This window comes from Phalangium opilio, unplaced genomic scaffold, assembly GCF_054372755.1.
Source record: "Phalangium opilio isolate 3A_F unplaced genomic scaffold, DU_Popi_V2 ptg000009l_1, whole genome shotgun sequence".
Lineage (NCBI taxonomy): Eukaryota > Metazoa > Arthropoda > Arachnida > Opiliones > Phalangiidae > Phalangium > Phalangium opilio.
In genome coordinates, this window is record NW_028324146.1 from 8730773 (window position 1) to 8742512 (window position 11740).

Below are 11740 nucleotides of genomic sequence, written 5' to 3' on the forward strand. Positions count from 1 at the left end.
ACCTTTGTTTTTGATTCAAATTAGTCATATTCCTAAGGTATCGCATAACGCACAAAATTAAACCTCATACTTTTGATATATACCTGGTTTTTCATGTTTTTTAGTTTCGATGAGTCTTGATAATTTCTTAACGTATTAAATAATTATAAACGTATTAAATAATTATAAACGTATTAAATAATTATAAACGTATTAAATAATTATAAACGTATTAAATAATTATAAACGTATTAAATAATTATAAACGTATTAGATAATTATAAACGTATTAAATAATTATAAATTATAATCGTAATCAGAGATTCATTTATTTGTAATAGAGAATATATCTCGATTTGTGTTTTATTTGAATTTTTACGTTCGATGTGGGGATTTCACTTCCTACAGCTTTTTGTGGTCTTTGCTTTAGATGAAAATTATACATAATAATACATATACATACAAAATACGTATTTTTCGCATCTTCCTAATTCATTAGACTTTAAAATCAATCCAATATGTTTTTGGTGTGAGTTTTTAAATTCGATTTTGGGACCCTTTTTCTTAATGACTTTGGAAGTTTTTTTGTATTTGATGAAAATTCTTAAAATTCCAAATGGAGATGTTGAGCTCTCTGATGACATTACTCAACAAACATTACTTCCTGGAGTCAATGATCGAAATTATGCAAAATTGGGAAAGAAAAATTGACAATATTACTATTAATGAGGAAGTTTATTGCTTATGTGGATTCCGAGGAACCGCTTCAAATTAAGAGTTAAGGGATACATTTCTATCGAAACTTACAAGCGCACGTCAAACGAGCCATCAAAGGTATAGGCAATCTCAGAATTGGACAAAAGGCTGACACTATGGTGCCCATTATAGAAATGAGCTATGTTTTGAGGTTGACCAAGGACCAGGTTCAACTTAAACCTAAACAATAAGTTCGATTTAAAAGAAATATCTATAGACTCGAGTTTTTGATATATACCTTTATAATTGAAATGTATAATTCATCCCATAGTGTATGTAATTTTCAATTTTTACATCTGCTATGTGGCCCCTCGTTCTAACGTTTTTCCATAATTTTTTTCGATTAAAATACGTGAGCTTCGTAAGGTTTAGGGTATCGCAAGAACGTTGAATTTTTGGTATCTACCTATTGAATTAAAATTTACAATACATAAATTTTTTTGTTTCATTTTGACTATCTTCATCCGGTATTAGGACCTCTCTTCTAACGGTTTTTCATTATATTTCTTATTAAGGTGTCGTACAACGCACTAAAATTTACCCATCATTTTTGATATATACAATTCTCTTTGAAATAAATAGAAAATTCAATTTTGGCTTTTAAAATCCGCAGTGGCAACCCTAGTTCCAAAGATTTTTCATGTTTTTTTACTTTCTATTAATCTAGATAATTTCTTAAGTTATCAAGTAATGCACTACGTAAGAATCGTAATCCAGATATACATATGTTTTTCTAAATTGAGAATAAATCACACTTTGTGTTTTATTTTAGTTTTTACATTTGATATGGGGACCTTTTTTCCTACAGGTTTTCGTGGTCTTGCTTTAGATGAATATCACACTTAATCAAGCTAGGTATTTCTTCTATCTTCCAAATTCATTAGACTTAAAAATCAATCGAAAATGTTTTTGGTGTTGAGGTTTTACATTCGATTTTGGGACCCTTTTCTTCATGATTTTTAAATTTTCTTTTTTGAAAATTATTAAATCTCCTAAGGTACAACGCACTGAAAATAGCCTCGAATTTAATATATAAACATATTAAATTGAAATTTCAAATAATTCCATATGAAATCTATTTTAGTATTTGGATCAAGCCAGATAATTTCTTAAGATTCTGAATCATGCCGTAAATTAGAATCATAATTTAGATATAATGTTTAATTGAAATCTAGAATAAATCTGGACCTGTTTTTAACATTGACCTTTTACCTCCAGAATCAACGGTTTTTAGTTTTTTCATAATGCTATGCACAGAAATTTGAAATTTTGTTTCAAAGGTATAAAACATTTAATATAGCCAGAAATGTCCCATCTCGTCTCTAACTGTTTACGTCCGTTATGCTGATCGTTGTTCCAAGGGTTTTCATATGTTTTTAGAATATCTAAATAGATGCCCAATGGTGTACTTAAAATAGGCTAAAATTTTTGATATATACCTCTATTTTTCAAATTGAGAATTAATCCCTTTTTGTGTTTAATTTTGACTGTTTATACGCGTAATGAGGACCCTTGTTATAACGGTTATACATTTTTTCGTCGAAAATTTCACGAGCTATCTCCTATTACACTTAAAACCGCTCGATTTTTTGTGGTATTCTAAAATTATTATTATTATTAATAAATCCAATTTTAAGTTTAATTTGTCACTTTTACATCTAATATGGGAAAATTCATTAACAATTTTCATGCGGTTTTTTTCTCTGTTTAAAGGAAATTACAAAAGTGATAATAGGATTCAAGTGTATTTATGGTCAAAAAAAGTATATCTGTTATATTTACGACTTAAGTGTTCTTTCCTAAGAAAAGTAATTAAATGTATAAAACAGTAGCATTGAAAACTAAGATCTAAAATTGAAAGTAGTTAAAGCTCGCCATATAAATTTAAGGCGCGATAAAAGCCCGAAACCATATTTTCAACATGCAGCTAAAGGCTCGATGCTGGATAAGAAACTCGAGACTCGGCTCGAAGCTCGAAAACCGAAAATAGAGAGGCGGGAGGCTCGACTCGAAACCAAAAAATCAAGACTCGCACAGCTCTTATATATAGTACATTATTTATCAAAAATCTTAGTTACGACACTTAACCAAGTTTACTATTATTCAACCAAAAGAAAAATAATGAAAAAGCGTTAAAAAAGGTCCTCATAGCGGATGTAGTAAGTCAAATTTAAACAGAAAATTTTATTTATCACAAATATCAATTAAACAGGAAGATATCAAAAATACGAAGCTATTTCAACTTCGTTATACGATATCTCAAAAAATCGCATTATTTTCACCTAAAGCAAAAAACATGAAAAACCGTTGGGTCAAAGGTCCCGGAAAGGGCTTAAAATCCAAAATTAGACACAAAATGGTGTAAATTATAATTTTCAATTAAAAAGGTATATATCAAAACTTTTAGACATCATACCTTACGAAGTTTACTATTATTCATCCACAAGGAAAATAACAAAGAACCGTTGGAAAAAGGGATGTAGTAAGTCAATTTTAAACTCAAATTTTATTTATCACAAAAACAAAGAACCGTTGGAAAAAGGGATAAAGTAAGTCAATTTTAAACTCAAATTTTATTTATCACAAATTTAAATTAAACAGGTAGATATCAAAAATACAAAGCTCTTGCTACTGCGTTATACGAAACCTTATAGTACAGTCATTTTAGCCCAAAAATAGAGGGAACCCTGGACAAATTGAAACAAAGCTGAAAATTTCAGATTTTATAGATTTTTGGGCGCTCTTTAACGTGGTTTGGTCTGCCACACTCTCCCATTGGAGGAATTTCCGCCATATTGGAAAATGGCGTACAAAATCGAGAAAAAGTTTAATAACTCCGGTTCTACTTAACCGATTAACACGTAATTAGGCTTCAATTGTAGATCACCTTCAAACACATAATTCACCTCTAGATATTTTGTCCTAGAACTAACCCGAAGTTCACAATCTGACTCTGAAGATTAGCCTCATATAAAAATGGGAATTTAAAGCATTTTATGGTTTCTATATTCAGAATACATTTCCAAAATCGAGAAAAAGTTTAATAACTCTGGTTCTACTAACCCGATTAACAAGTTATTAGGCTTCAATTGTAGATTACTTTCAAACACATAATTCATCCTAAGATATGTTGTCCTACAACTAACCGGAAGTTCACAATCCAGCCGGAAAGGTAAGGCAAATCTAATATTTGAGTATTTCGAAACGGTTTCAAGCGAAATAAAGGCAAAGAGGGTTTTAAACCTAAAATATATTATTCCCACTATATTTTTACATCTTTACGTGACGATGACGTCACGGAAAGGTATTATACTGGACGTGTGTGCGGGGGGTGTCTGTCTGTCTGTGTGTCGGTCACCGCGTCCGCAGTTGGCAATTCGGAGCAAACGTTTTGCTTCTACTCCCAACGTTAGGATCAAGAAGTGCGTGGCGATCGGCTAGGGTTACGAGAAACCTCCAGCCTCCCAGTTGCAGGGCTTCAACCAAAGGTTCATGCAATTGCGGATTTCTTATCATTTATTGTGAATCAATCGCCTTATATACCCTAAATTTCCAAAAATTGTTAAAGAGGCAAACGCTAGAATTCAAACGTCAACAATAGCTATGTTTAAAATTATTTTAGGAATTAAGTTTCTTAAAACGACTTCAGTAGAATTACGTTAAACTACTGACGACTAAAGTAATTAATATCAATTATATTTTCTTAATTATTTTCTTAATATTATCAGAAGGGGATAATAGAAGAAGGATGACACTCTGTGTCCTCTTAATGCTTTAGTTATGTAACGTCATTCTTCCCAGGCTCACCCTTTTAGTTTGCTTTCCCACTGATCAAACTACAAATGGGCATCGCACCGTAAGGTGAATTCTATAATTGTTTTGCACTAAATCCCCAGCAATCACCCCACAAACCTCGTCTTGACGTGTAACAAAAATGCACAAGTGCGTCTTGCCAAATAATTAAACGCTAATAGAGTAATGATGAGGGAACTATTTATCGCGTATGTGATTCGTTTTAGTAACCTTGCTCTAAATGTTCCGATGTTGGGAAGAGTGATGTTACACTTACCCAGCTTTGTGGTACACTTCTCTCGAAGAGAAGTATTATATACTTCTGATATTATTAATTGCGTCTCGTATCGGAGAGGTTTATTTTGGTTTACCAACTTGTATATTAGTATGTTTATCAATATTGGTTAAGCTTAAGTTTAATCATAGTCCTCTACTTGAAGTTGAGCCTCAAAATCACTATGTTCATTTGAACAAGATACTCCCTTGCATTGTCTACAAATTGAAGAACAGACTGGACCAGTTTTACCGCATTCACATTTCAAATCACAGACTTCCTTGCATTTACGAGGGATCATATGCAGAAGCTCAGCTGGAGCAGGTTGTAGAGTGGTAACGATTGGTTTGAGTTCAGATCCTACCTGTCCCCAACCCCATTCTCTAGCATTTAGGCTGCTTCCAAGCCACGTTTGAACTTGGTGATAAACTCTATTTGAATGTTGCTTTGCTGCCGCACTTGTTGGTGGAAGAGAAGCTAATTCAAAAGCTCAATCCCATAATCTTCATTTAAAGTATACACTTGGTTGTGTCAACTTCGTTTCACACGCTTTAAACTCAACTTTAGCCGTATTGACATGTGTGGGCGAACAATGGTATATATTAAAACATTAAGTTTTATGATGGTAAAAAGGCTGATTTACCCTCTCCCGTACTATACATTATAGCTCTTGTCAGATAAAAAAACAAAATTTGTCAGTAATAGGAACTATATGTTTAATTTTTGAAACTTATTCTGAAAATAGAAACCATAAATGCTATAAATCCCCATTTTTTATATGAGGCTAATCTTCAGGGTCAGATTGGGAACTTCCGGGTAGTTGTAGGACAAAATATCTTAGAGGTGAATTATGTGTTTGAATGCGATCTACAATTGAAGCCTAATTACGTGTTCATCGGTTAAGTAGAACCGGAGTTATTAAACGTTTTCTCGATTTTGTCCGCCATTTTCCATTATGGCGGAAATTCCTCCAATGGGAGAGTGTGGGAGACCACACCACGTTAAAAAGCGCCCAAAAATCTATAAGATCTGAAATTTTCAGCTTTGTTTCAATTTGTTCAGGGTTAAAACCTATTTTTCCTGTACTATTAAGGAATGGTATTATTTCCATCTAAAGTTAAAACATGAAAAGCCGTTGGTTCAAGGGTCCCCACAAAGGATGTGAAAATCCAAAATTAGACACAAAATGGTGTAAATTATAAATTTCAATTGAATAAGTATATATTAAAAATTTTAGATACGACGCCTTACGAAATTTACTATTCACCTGAAAAATAGTGTAAAATGGGTGATATTAAAATTACAATTCAACGGGAATATATCGAAAATTAAATTTATTTACTTACAAAGACTACTAACTAGAAACATAATGAAATACCGCTTGAAAAAGGCTGCCCATAATGGATATAAGAGTTCAAAATTGAACAAAAATGAGATGTATTATGCATTTCAATGAAACAGGACAGGTAGATATCAAATATTCGAGGCTCTTTTAATGTGTTATACGATACCTTCGGAAATTATCCAGTTTTTATCTAAAGCAGAAACATAAAAACCCATTGGAAGAAGGGTCCATATAACAGGTGTAAATAGTCACAATTAGACACAATACGGGATTTTATTAACATTTCATTTAAACAAGTTTACATCAAAAATTGTAATCATTTTTCGTGCGTTTGGTTAAGGAAGTTTTCTAATATTCATTAAAAGAAAAAAGACGAAAAATCGCCATCTCGGGTATGAAAATTTCACAGTTAAACTCAAGATGAATCATAAATTCTTCAAATTTTCCTTTAAAGCAAAGAAAGTGAGAAATTGTTGGTATAAAAGTATTATAGATGTAATAAGTCAAATCAAACACAAAATAGAATTTACTTTCAATATCAACTAAACAGGTATTTATCAAATTAATGATTATTTTTCAAGTGCAAAAATAAAAAAAATAAAAAACCATTGGAACACTTTGCAGTAAAAAATGAGCATTGAAAATATTTTGATAAAAGAGGAAGTTATTAAAAATATTTTGATAAAAGAGGAAGTTATTAAAAATATTTTGATAAAAGAGGAAGTTATTAAAAACCCTATTCTAAGTTTAATTGACGATGCCATTCGTAAAAATATCCTTTTAACCTTTGTCATTCTATAGAGTGTATTAGACTATAAAGATTGAAATACAGTATATTATACAAAAACGAGTTTTTCTTCGCAGTGCTTAAAAAACTTCACATATAGACAATCATTGGCCACAGTTTTTAGCCATATCGTAGTATACGATAGGCTCTTAGTTTGACCCGAGCCGTCCGTAGTAGTAGTAGTAGTAGTACTAGTAATGGCCGGGGTTGTCGCTTCGTTATCGTCAGATTTTAGCTTAAAAGGAACTTTATATTACCACAACCCACCCATAGGGGTTACAGGGCTCGGTTAGAGATTTAATTTTAATTAAAATTTTTTCAGGTCAGACCCGGGAATCGAACCCGGGTCGCTGGCGTAGTAAACATCCACTCTACCAACGAACCATAGAGACTTGATAGAAACTCCGACTTTTTTATTATTTATTCTTATCTCTAAAATGTCGGGGTGATGTGGGGTGGGGTACCTCTTAATCTGTGGTGTCGGAAACTTTTGAATTTTTATCTGTGGAGTCGGATACTTATGAATTTGTATGTTTGGGGTTTTTATATTTATTTTCTTTTTATGTATGTGCTAATTAAATAGATAACGATTTTCCCCGTTTTTCGTTCTCGTTCGGTAGCTATCGTCATCTATGTTATGTTTGACTGGAACGTTTTGGCGGTTAATTCAAAAATGGGTTTAGATAGAGCTAACATAGTGTTAAATGAGCGTTATGCGTTTGATCATTTTAGCATTGCTAAAGGTAATTCGAGGGGATAATCACTAAAATGCGTAATCACTATAACTAAACTTTCTCTTTCAAAAGTTTCTGGGCATAAGTCCTTGTTAGAAACTTATAAGATGCGATAAGTGTGCATCGGCATAAGTCTATGTCGTAAACTCATCGAGGGGATTATCACTAAAAACTATCTGTTCTTCGATTCGCCGGAATATTAGAATTACTGCATAAGTAAATTTATACGGTTATAATTTAATCACTGTTTAGAGTAGGCAATCGAGGGGCTATTCACTCTGATTTTATGCACGGTAAATCATTTAGGGTAACGTATAGAGGGGTTATCTACTCATTAGGGTAGGGTATAGAGGGGCTATTCACTCGTACGATATGGCTACTATTACGAGCCCTTGGGCCGTCTTGTTTAAACTCACAAAGGCCCAGAAATTGGAAACTATTACATGAATTACAATTTGAATTTCAGTTTTATCAATACGAGAAATTTGGTTTTAATTGGGGAGTTCAAACGGTTGCTATGATTCGAAATTTTGCAACAAAAACGTCTAACTCGCAAACTATTATCCACCTCGTAATGTTAAGCTCCATAGAGATTAACATAACGATTTCGAATTCAGTATAAATAGAAAATATTCAAATACTTTTACTACGTGCTAGAACCTATTTTATTGAAAAAACCTTTCTTTTAAATAACTGTTCTGGAAAGATTTAATTCTTGATTAAAATATCGAACCGAATTATTTCCTCTCAACCCATTAAGCTATATTATATAATATCCAGAAAAATGCTGTGAGTTGCCTAATTTGGACATTTTTGGCTATAAAAAAATTCAAAATATTAATGCGGGAGTGAAAAGCTGATTCAGGCTGGAGTGATATTTCTCTTTGGATGAGAAAAGTTCCCAATTTTTAGCTACCACAATTCACTTTTTCTCCAGCGCGCGTTACGGTGAGCAAACAAGACGAGTTTATTGCCCTTCCGCCTCCCCCCCCCCCGTCCCGACCTTCTGAGTTGAGACTGAAGCTCGTTTAAGTTTCTCTCGGCGCAAGCGCGACGTTTTAAAAATATCTTCCGCAGACCGATTTAAAAAGGGGGTTGAGCAGGCAGAGCGTACTCGTTCCCGCTGAAGTAGTACCCCCTTTCTCACCGGATCTATCTCTCTATCAGTCTACTGAGGATAGCGGCCCGTTTGATGCCCCTTTTGATATCGGTCTATAATTGTTAAGTACCGTAGCATTGGCTTTATGCAGTTTTTGATTGTCATTAAATTATCTGAAACTTATTATAATTCTAGTAGAGTGGTACCTCTCTTACATAAGTTTTCATACAGCCTTTAATGATTAATGAGGTGTTTTTTGATTGGTTTTAACCTTTTTCGTATTATTTTTACTGTTTTGAAAAAATCTATAGAACAACAACCCGGACTCACAATATGTGGTAAAAATTTCGAAGAGATCCATCTAATAGTTTATTTTATAAAAAGTCAATTTGCCAAGGGTGGCTTTCATTAACATAAAATTAATTAGCCTTTTTGGAAAAAAACTCGAAACTTCCCATTGAAATAACATTGGATTTTTTATTAAAAAAAAGCCAAATTCTGGACCGTATATTCCAAAAATTATAAATTGCTTAGGATTCAAAACGTTTTTAAATGAACATAAGATCTTTATATAGATAGTTTTCACACGTGGAGGATTCATACCTTTTACACCAGGAACCAGGGCTATCTGGAGGACAAAAGCAGACGGGTTTTTGTCCGCCAGATAGCCCGGTCTCCTGGTGTAAATGGTATGAATCCTCCATGTGTGAAAACTATCTATTAGGTCCTTTTCTACTTTTCATTCAGAAACTTTTATGTTAAGTATATTCAGTTTTAATTTTTCAAAAATACCTCGATTTACGATTTTTTTCAATGATGCCCTGTTTTATTAGAAATTGACAGCACGTTCGTGACAGCGTTTAGTGGTTGAAAACAATTGGAGTAATTCTATTTAAAGTTTTATGGATGAAATACTCTATAGAAAGTTAAGTAAGCTTGAATCCAAGCGCTGTCTGTTCGCGAGTCGATAACCTCGGTTGAAATCTAATTAATTTTCTTTAAGAATACAGCTCTGCACAAGTCTATGGCATTAAACTAAGGAGTAACATTGATTTCTTACTGTTTAAGACAAACAACGAAATTCTGATCATAGGGGACACACTACTGGGGAATTTCATACAAATGATAACATCCCCGACCAGAATTACCCTAAACTCAACAAGTTTGACTGATCATATTTATGTAAATCACCCGGAACGAATCACAGAGGTCATAGTAAAGGCATGTTGAGCATCTGACCATGACCTAACATGGATCATAAGGAAGAAAATGAATATAAAACTGCATAAGAAAATTACCTCGAAATTCGTTCAAGAACTCCATACAAAATTAAACAAGGCTAAGGAATCCATTGACAGCCCAGAAAGGGGCCTACAGATGTTACAAAATGAAATAATTGACCACCTGGACAAGCATGCTCCGCTAAGAGAAAAACATGTATCTACTAAAAGCGCCCCGTGGCTAACCTCAAATATAAAACATCAAATTCACATAAGAGACAAATTCAAGACAAAGACAAGAACAGTAAACCATGCTCATAAGGAAAAGTACCAAAATATGTACAGGAAACTGACAAACTTGGTCAACGCTCTTATCCATAAAGAGAAGACAAGATACTTCAAAATTAATATTGGAATCGGCAGTAATGAAACGACCAATATTTGGAAAACCATTAAGCCATACCTCAAGCAAAAGAATACCAAACTTATAACGGAGATGGAATACAAGGCCAATAAAAACAAAGATCCAGAAACTGTAGCAAACATGCTTAACGAATGCTTTGTGAACATAGCAGGGGAACTGCTAAACATGAAGAGTGTATCAAGATGATAGCTAAAGCGCAAAAATTGGACTCACTTACAGCTGCCAGCGCAAAAGCTAATATTACATCTCTGCAACATAATTACCACCTAGAAGTGCTGAAATTCATGTACAGAAAAAAAATTAGTTATTACCCTGACTTTATTGAAGGATGGTTTCAAACAACAAATAATAACGTAAAAACTCGTGGCACAACAAATAACTTCTATACGGAAAACTTCTCCAGATATAGAAATAAAAGCTTGAAGCATAAGGGTATAGAGCTCGGGAACAGACTCCCAATGGACATCAAACAAAAACAATCTTATAAACTTGTTATAGATAAGATAAACAATTATTTGAACAATCTTACTAGTCTTAAGCAGAAGTTTATGACTTCTTAACCAGGATAAGAAGTCATTAATTTCTGTCTTGACTAATAGCAGAAAAATTAGAGCTTTTCTCTCTTTAATTTTAAAATCTTAACTTAAAAACAGGACACTTTTGTAAATAAGAAAATTCTTAAAGGTAAATCCTAAATAAAAGCCTATTATTATTAATATTATTATTATTATCATTAAACTAGATTACTGATTAAAGGAAGTTAAGCTAGATTACCGATTGTAGAAAATCAAGCTAGATTACCGATGGCGGGTAATTAAGCTAGATTGCCGATTCGTAATAATTTCCAGTTAGTGTTTAAATTTCACTAACCACATCTGCTATGAGGATCCATTTTCCGACGTTTTTTTATAATCTTTCATATGGATGAATAATAGTAAACTTCGAAGGTTGTCGTGTCTGAAATTATTTAAAAAACCTTTGTAATTGAAATTTATAACTCACACCATTTTCCGTCTAATTTTGTATTTTTAAATCCTTTACTTGGACCTTTGAGGCAACGGTTTTTCATGTTTTTTGCTTTTGGTGAAAATAATGCGATTAACCAAATAGAAAAATCTTCGTGTTTTTGATGTTTTCTTTTAAATTGAAATTTATAATAAAGCACATTTTGTGTTTAAATTTGAATTACTACATCCGCTATGGGGACCCCATTCCCAATGTTGTTTTATTATCTATCATATGGATGAATAAAATTCAAGTTAACTTCGAAGGTTGTCGTGTATATTATTATTCAAAAAAAAAACCTTTTACTTGAAATTTATAATTTACA

At 32.7% G+C, this 11740-nt stretch overlaps 1 long non-coding RNA gene across 1 annotated transcript; it reads right to left on the reverse strand.

The window, feature by feature from the left end:
• Positions 1-251: 251 nt before the first annotated feature.
• LOC149713677 (uncharacterized) lies at positions 252-10949 on the reverse strand. The gene is made up of 3 exons (XR_016371487.1): positions 10722-10949; positions 787-1141; positions 252-643 (listed from the first exon to the last, which is right to left on the reverse strand). It is a non-coding gene; the product is annotated as an uncharacterized LOC149713677 (long non-coding RNA).
• Positions 10950-11740: the final 791 nt, after the last annotated feature.